The 8879-nt window shown below is 39.0% G+C and overlaps 1 long non-coding RNA gene across 1 annotated transcript; it reads right to left on the reverse strand.

Annotated features, from left to right (window-relative positions):
* Nucleotides 1-2429: 2429 nt before the first annotated feature.
* LOC115296677 lies at nt 2430-7237 on the reverse strand. Its single transcript, XR_003910994.1, has 3 exons — nt 5689-7237; nt 5441-5519; nt 2430-2469 (listed from the first exon to the last, which is right to left on the reverse strand). It is a non-coding gene; the product is annotated as an uncharacterized LOC115296677 (long non-coding RNA).
* Between the last annotated feature and the right edge of the window lie 1642 nt (nt 7238-8879).

The following is an 8879-nucleotide window of genomic DNA, read 5'->3' on the forward strand; positions in this document are numbered from 1 at the left end:
AGGGTCGCCCGAGCTCTGCTCTCCAAAGAACCGTGCGCCTCTGGACACACGGGTCTCTGCGGGGTCCAGTGCCAAACCTCTGTGCACTTTGTCTACCAGCTCTGCTTTGGGCCACGCTCCCTCTCCCAAAGTTTCTGGACCCAGTTCGCACTCACTCAGGCATCCATGAGGCTGCTGTCAATAAGGGGTCTGTGCGCACACCTCCATTCTTAGAGATCAGAAAGCTGTGGCTTTTAATTCTTCTCAGTTTGATAATTGCAGACGGAAGGAGGTGATGGGGCTCCTTACTTCTCTGCCATTTGCCAGTGCCCTCTAATTTCTCTTATTTTGTAATCCTGTGAATTAATTATGCAAAATAAAATTATTGTAATTTCATTGTATTACTATTTTGTATTTATTGGGAACTATACATTTCTACTAATAAGTTTTGACAACAAACTTAACTTTGTTTTTTCTCCTCTTAGAGACTCAAGAATATCAAGGTGAGAATTTAAGCCTTAGTTTTAATTTGCAATATTTTCTCAGTACTGATGTTTGATGTGGTTTTTTTTAATGTTTATTTTGAGTGAAAGAGACAGTGTGAATGGGGGAGGGACAGAGAGAGAGGGAGACGCAAAGTCCACAGTGGGCTTCAGGCTCCCAGCTATCGCAAGGGAGCCCAATCTTTGGGTAGAACCCACAAACTGTGGGATCATGACCTGAGCCTTAGTCCTACACTCAACAGCCATCAGGCTCCCGTTGATATGCGTTTTAATTCAACTAAGGATAAATATGGTGACTTCTGGTGTCTAATTGACTTAACTCTTCAAAGTCTTTCTCTTCCTTCTTTGAAGCCCAACTGACAATGTGGGGGGAGTTGCCATCTCTGAAGACAAGAGATCAGGAGGAAGACCACATCACCAGAGTAGAAGGAATGAAATGAGTGTCATTTTACATAGATGGTGAGGAAACAAGTGATGATATGAGCCTGAGGTTTAGAGTGAGTACTTTGCCATGAGCTGGCTCTTGGTGAAAACTGAAGATTAGAAAATACTTTTTGAGTCTATCAAGAAGCCTAAGGTTAGAGAAGAGGCCAGCTCTTGCCAGGCATGGTGTGGTGTGGGGTGTGTGTGTGTGTGTGTGTGTGTGTGTGTGTGTGCCACAAGAAAGGTTTAAACCAAGGTTTTGAGTCTTAAGTGGTGGGAGCCACTCATGTCTGAGGAGAGTGAGTGGAAATGTGTTTGTAGCAAATGGGATTAATGTATTCTGCACGGGCCCCATAGACTGTGGTCATTCTGTGGAGCTGTCTCCTGAGAGCCAGGGAAGCTGCCTGACACTTAGCAAGCCCTCAAAGGCTGGCTGGCATTCATCACTGTGACCTCAGCGGCAGTGGCAATGAGAAGGGTAAACTCGGAGCAGGAGAGCTCTCACACTTGGCCAACAGAAGAAAAGTTTGCACTCTGTGGTCAGATGAGAGAATTAACGCCTATTAGAGGAGTCTGTTCTAGAGCTTACATGTGTTATCCACTGTAATTGGGTTCTTCATGCATGTTGAATAATATTCTTGTGAAGTTGGAAGGTAACATTCTCAGGTTTGGATGAAAAAACATTTTTCTTCTAGGGGGTGCCATTAATCTGAATCCTCCAGCATCTACATGTAAAGCTGAGATTGTATCCAAGTGTTTTTAAGCCAAAAGACCTTGTCCTCCAGGGTCCCCAGGCTAGGGTTCATGAAAGGCAATCTGTGAGCAGTAGGAAGTCATCCAAGGCCTTTGGGTAGTCAGCAGTTTGAGCTTTCCTTATGTGGAATTACAAAGAGCACCTGGAGGTGTAAATGGCTGAAACCAAAACTAAATGATGGTTTTGTTCGTTTATTTGCAGGGACCTATTTATATATCTTAATAATTGGAGGAGAGAAATGTAAGTTGATAGGATTTGATTTTTCTGTTTCATCTCTGGTGCTGACATAAGTTTGTAAAGTGATTGAATTTTCCAAGAAGGATGCTTCCAGATGGGACAGAGATTAGAAGATATTTTATTGCGTTTCTCCAATTTAGGCAATATTTTACATAGAAATCGCTTTAAAACAAGGTTTTCTTAATCGTGCTAAAACTTAATTTCCTCAGGCACAATGGGAAAGTTAAAATGTTAGTTACCCCCACCTGTCAGATCATAGGTCTCTGCTGCTAAGACACTGGGATTATTTGATGTCACTGCTTTGTGAACAACCTTAGGAAGTGTTTTATCTCCTTTTAGGTTACAGTGAATAACTGAGAAGATCAATACTTTTTTAATGTTTATTCATTTTTGAGAGAGAGAGAGAATGAACAGGGGAGGAGCAAAGAGAAAGAGGGAGACAGAGAATCTGAATCAGGCTCCACGTTCTGAGCTGTCAGCAAAGAGTCCGATGCTGGTCTTGAACTCACAATCTTTGAGACCATGCCATGAGCTGAAGTCGGTTGCTTGACCAACTGAGCAACCCAGGAACCCCTACACTTTTAAGAATGGAAACAGAGAAATTTACTTGCTGAAGATATCCATTTGGAAACAGAAGGTACCACTGCTCTTTCAAATAATTTTGTGATTTTATTTTAGTTATTTCTACTCTGGTAGCTCATCCTACTGACGTATGTCATGTGTTCTATAAACAGTATGAATTCAAGGCATCTATTTGTGAAAAGAGTCACACATTAGAAGGTTTATCTGGCACTATGCTTTTTTTTTTTAATTCTGATTCCTATTATAGAGAAATGAATTAAATGTCTTCAGGAAACTAAGAGAAAGTAAGTTTCTCTCTGATGATGCTCTTACATTGAAGGTAAGAACCCCTTCTTTGCCTGGATTGTGTTCTAAAGACAAAAGTAAATATAACGAATTATTACTCATTCAACATGTTTTGTTGAAGGAGAACATCAAAATAGTTGAGCCCTTTAATGAAATTTTAAAGTTTTTTAGTGTTTATTGAGACAGAGACAAAGCACAAGCAGGGGAGGGGGCAGAGAGAGAAGGAGAAAAAGAATCCAAAACAGGTTCCAGACTCTGAAATATCAGCACAGAGCACAACGCAGGGCTCAAACTCACAAACCACCAGATGACAAACCGAGCTAAAGTCAGACACGAGGCTGACTAAGGTACCCAGGCGCCATATTTAATGAAATTTTATTTTTTTTTAATTTTTTACGTTTATTTATTTTTGAGACAGAGAGAGACACAGCGTGAAGAGGGGAGGGACAGAGAGAGAGGGAGACACAGATCTGAAGCAGGTTCCAAGCTCTGAGCTAGCTGTCAGCATAGAGCCTGATGCGGGGCTTGAACCCACAACCATGAGATCATGACCTGAGCCGAAGCCGGTGCTTAACCTACTAAGCCACCCAGGGGCCCCTATATTTAATGAAATTTTAAGTGACACCCTTCAAAGTACATGTGCTATCTTGCAGTCTGAGAGAGGGAGAAAGGAATGTCAAGAATTAGGATGTGCAAAGAGTTGGCTGCTGAGTTTTACCGTAATTTGGTTTTGGTGGCTTTTTTTCATTGAGTGAGGTGAGCACAGAATAAACACTTGCTGTTTACCACATTAGAGAGTGGGCCTCTTGGAACCAAACCTCTTTCTAAACAGGGAGTTGGAATTTCACTAAGATCACCATAATGCTATTTCAAGGACTAGGAGTTACCTTTTATTTTCACAACCAGGTAATCATCACATCATTCAGCTCTGCCCTCCCAGATATGTAGAAAAATCCCCAAATATAGTTGATAGCCAAAGTGTATGATCTTTTCCTTTAAATTTTTAAGAATTCTTTTTTTAAATAGTTAATTCTTTATTAATTTTTTTTATCTTAGTGACAGATGCTATGCAAGTGTGGGAGAGGGGCAGAGGTTAAGAGAGAGAATCTTAAGCAGGATCCATGCTCAGTGCAGAGCCCAACACAGGTCTGGATCCCATGATCTGGGAATCATGACCTGACCCAAAATCAAGAGACTAATGCTCAATCACTGAGCTACCCAGGTGCCCCATAGTCTCTTTCTCTTTTAATGCTCAACAGTGAATTTTCAGTGTGAATAGGAGAAATGTCATACACTCACAAACGTATATACATGTATACAAAATATATATAAACGTACATATACCACTAAGAAAGCCATTTATGAGCTGTTAGACATGAACTATTTCCCACCATCTTTGTCTTCCAGTTATATTTGTGCCTCAAGGTCTCTGTTTATTGCAATGCATAATCCTGTTGTGTTACATACACTCAAATTGTACAACCACTTTTCTTTGAAAGTCATTTCTCATATCTGTCTTAACCACAAGATGCAAATGGTGAACTGGAAGATGTAGAGCTAAGAGCTTTGAGGTCCGATAACTGTCAGCTGGAAGGTATATTGTCTGTTGGGGAGAAATCTCCATATGATGCCAATGACTTTGCATTAGAAAAGGAAAGTATACCTTCATGCCTTTGTGGTTCTTTTTCTTTGAAACAAAATTTTTAATATTTATTTTTGAGAGACAGAGACAGTGTGATCAGGGGAGGGGAAGAGAGAGGGAGACACAGAATCTGAAGCAGATTCTTCAAGTTCTTCCTGGGGGTTCACCTGAGGCATGAGGGATATCCTCTGCACGTGATTTGGGATCTCACTGGGGCAAAGAGTTTAAGTTGTCTGAGGAATGAGGGGAGGATTTTTTGCTTTGAATATCCAAACAGTCTACTCAAATAAAAATAATATTCCATCCCTTATAGGGTCTTTAGCAGATCCCAAAGCAGGTGTCACTCCCAAGAGTGCCACGAATACCGACTATACCAAAACTGCCGAGAAGCACAAGGTAAATGCTATGGCCATTTTCAGTTGGAAGTCTTTCCAAACACCCACATCTTTCCTGCTATGGTCTATGGTTTGTGTGTCCTATGCTGTGTCTGCTGGGTTGTTGCTTTTTAAATTTTCCAAATGCACAAAATTTACCCCAGAGTATATACACTTCCCTGTTTTAAAACCCACCTGGCATCTCTTTGTGGTAAGTTTAGAAGCTAACTGTGCTTAGGAGTGAGGACCTTAGGGTCTTCCCGGAATAACTCAAGGAGACCACACTGTACTTGGAAGTCTCCTGGCTTGCCTCCTTCTTTCTGGACCTTCTCAGTGTGGAATCATTGCTCTTGTTGTTTCTCCCTTTCCTGTTTCTGTCAAGGTTTTAACGTGTTCAGAAAAATCTGTGGATCGCCTTACAATTTGAAAGAGTAAACGGCCTTTAGTCCAACTTATATTTTTGGATGTGTCATTTATAGTGGCTTTAGATGAAGGAAATTCCATACCCAACAATATTCCATCATTTTTTGGTAAACGTGTTGTACAGAATCTCCTTGGGTGTGCCCTGGGTATAAGTACACTGAACTATAAGAGGTGACACATTTGTTGTGGTAAACCTGCACTGAAACTTAAGGTTTGAAGAAAAAACATCCAAAATTACCTGTGTGGCAAGTCCCCACCGTGTCCTTCTCTTGCGTTCAAACGATCAGATACAGTTTTCTCCTTTGTCACAGGTACAGCTGTAACACAGAAATTTACACCAGAAATCAATGTGCATTTGTATAAATTTTGTTATTTAGAATTTCAGCTCATTTTTCCAGAGGATGCAATTACCCTGTAAATTGTACTCTACTTAGGCCGAGAAGTATCTTGGTCTTAAAATGAACCCAACTAACATGGATAGGTTACCTGTTTCTTGGAGAGCTTGCTTTTCCAGGTCCTCTGCTGGACCTCAGGATCCGCATCACCCCATGTGTCTCTGTGCCCGTGGATAGCACTTCCAGAGTGGAGAAGATCCCATGGTCGGGAGAGAAGCACATTGGGCACAGGCGGGAGCTGAGGCAGAGCTTTGAGACGCGAGGGCTATGAGGGTTACCCATTTATTTCCTTGATCTGAGCACATGTTTTCAAACACAAGGAACTCAGTTCCAAGGAATCTCAGTTGAATGGGGCATTCTTTACTGTGTTCTTTCTTAGAATTGAGTGTATTACACATACATTTGACCACCAAGCATGTGTTTTCAAACATTATTAACTCCGTTAGCCTAGATGTTAACAGAATAATACATTCCGCAGAGTGTTGTTTCTCAGAGTTGAGTGTAAAGCACTTATTTCCTTGGTCTCTGCACGTGCTTTCAATCAGAACTAACAGTTCCGGGGAATCTCAGTTGAATGGGACATTCTTCACTGTGTTCTTTCACAGCATTGAGTGTATTACACATGCATTTGACATCCCAGCATGTGTTTTCAAACATTATTAACTTCGTTATCCTAGATGTTAACAGAATGAAGACTTCTGTACAGCATTTTTTCTCAGTTTTAAGTCTAAAGTACTTACTTCCTTGGTCTGTGCACATGTTTTCAAACAGAACTTAGTTCCAGGGAATCTCACTTGAATGGTGCATTCTCCACTGTGTTCTTTCACAGAATTTAAGGTATTACACATACATTTGACTCCCCAGAGTGTGTTTTCAAATATTATTAACTTTGTTATTCTAGATGTTAACAGAATTATACATTCCTCACAGTGTTGTCTTTCAGTGTTGAGTATAAAGTACTTATTTCCTTGATCTCCACACATGTTTTAAATCAGAACTAACTTAGTTACAAGGAATCTCAGTTGAATGGTGTACTTTCATCGAATTGAGTGCATTGCACACATATTTGCCTTCCCAGCAAGTGTTTTCCAACATTAAATATTTGTTTATACTAGATATTAACAGAATGACTTATTTTCTGCACAGTGTTGTTTCTCAGTGTTGAGTGTGAAGCACTTAATTCCTTTGTGCACATGTTTTCATAGTTCCAGGGAATCGCAGTTGACTGGGGCATTCTCCACTTTATTCTTTCTCAGAATTGGGTATATTACACATACATTTGGCTTCCCACCATGTGATTCCAAGCATTATTAACTTCGTTATCCTAGATGATAACTAAATGATACCTTCCTCACAGTGTTTTTTCTGTTTTGAGGGTAAAGCCCTTACTTACTTGGCTTCCTCACGTTTTGTACCACAACTCTATGTTAAACACAATCTATGTTGAATTGGGCATTCCCCACAGTGTTTGTTCACAGAATTTAGTAGGTTACACTTACATTTTACTTTCAACCATGTGTTTTTAGACATTGTTATCTTCTTCATAGTAGATTTTAACTGAATGGTCACTTCCCCATCGTTTTGTTTCTCAGATTTGAATGAAAATCACTTATTTACTTACTTTCCACACATGTTTTCCATCTAACATAGCTGAGTTAAAACATTCTCTGTTGATGGGTCATTTCCCACAGTGTTTTTTTTTTCATGGAATTGAGTATTTGACACTTACATTTTACTTCCATGCATGTGTTTTCAAATATTATTAGCTTCTTCATATTAGAAGTTAACTGAATGATACCTTCTACATAGTGTTGTTTCTCAGATGTTAGTGTAGAACAGTTATTTGCTTGGTCTGCGCAAATATTTTCATCCACCACTCACTATGTTAAACACAATCTATGCTGAGTGGGGCATTCCCCACAGAGTTCCTTCACAGAATTGAGTATATCACACTTATTTTTTGGGTTAACGCATGGGTTTTCAAACATTATTAACTTCTACATACTAGATGTTAACTGAGTGATACCTTCTACATGTGAAAGTAAAATGTAAGTGTAAGATACTCCATTCTTTGAAAGAACATTGTAGGGAATGCCTCATTCAACTTTGATTGGTTTTAACATAGTGACTTGTGGCTGAAACATGTGCGCAGACCAAGTAAATAAGTGTTTTACACTGGTATCTGAGAAAAAACACTATGCAGAACGTATCATACAGTTAACATTTAGTATGAAGAGGTCAATAATGTTTGAAAAATCATGATTGAAAGTAAAATATAAGGTAACATAATTCTGGGAAAGAATTCTGTGGGAAATGTTCCATTCAAAGAAGATTATCTTTAACAAAGTTAGTTCTGTTTGAAAACATGTGCGGAGACCAGGCAAATAAGTGTTCTATACACAAATCTGAGAAGAAACACTATGCAAAAGGAATTTTCAGTTAACATCTAGTATGAAGAAACTAATAATGTTTGAAAACCCATGCATGGATTTAAATCTAAATGTGAAATACTCAATTCCTTGGGAAAAAAACGTGTGGGCAATGATCTATTCAACTGAGAATGTCTTTAACTCAGCTGGTTGAGATTGACAATGTGTGCGCAGACCAAGTATATACATGCTTTACACTCAAATCTGAGAAAAAACACTATGCGGAAGTTATCATTCAGTTAACATCTAGTATGAAGAAGTTAATAATGTTTGAAAACACAGCCTTGGAAGTAAAATATAAGGGTAATATACTCAGTTCTGTGAAAGAATACTGTGGGAAATGTTACATTCAAAGAAGAGTAACAAAGTTCTGTTTGAAAACATTGCACAGACCAAACAAATAAGTGCTCTACACTCAAATCTGATAAAAACACTAAACCGAAGGTATCATTCATTTAACATCTAGTATGAAGAAGTTAATAATGTGTCAAAACACATGCTTAAACCTAAAATCTAAGTGTAACATACTCAATTCTGTGAAAGAACATGGTGGGACATGTTCTATTCAAAAAAAATTATCTTTGACAATCAGGACCTACACAATTCTGCGAAAGAACCCTCTGGGGAATGCCCCAATCAATACAGATTGTGCTTAACATAGTGACTTGTAGTGAAAACATGTGCGCAGACCAAGTAAATAAGTGCATTACATTATAATGTGAGAAACAAACACTATGCAGAAGATATCATTCAGTTAACATCTAGCATTAAGAAGTTAAAATTGTATGAAAACAGATACTGGAAAATCAAATGTATGTGTAATACACTCAATTCAATTCTGTGAAAGAACACA

This window comes from Suricata suricatta, chromosome 7 (genome assembly GCF_006229205.1).
Source record: "Suricata suricatta isolate VVHF042 chromosome 7, meerkat_22Aug2017_6uvM2_HiC, whole genome shotgun sequence".
NCBI lineage: Eukaryota > Metazoa > Chordata > Mammalia > Carnivora > Herpestidae > Suricata > Suricata suricatta.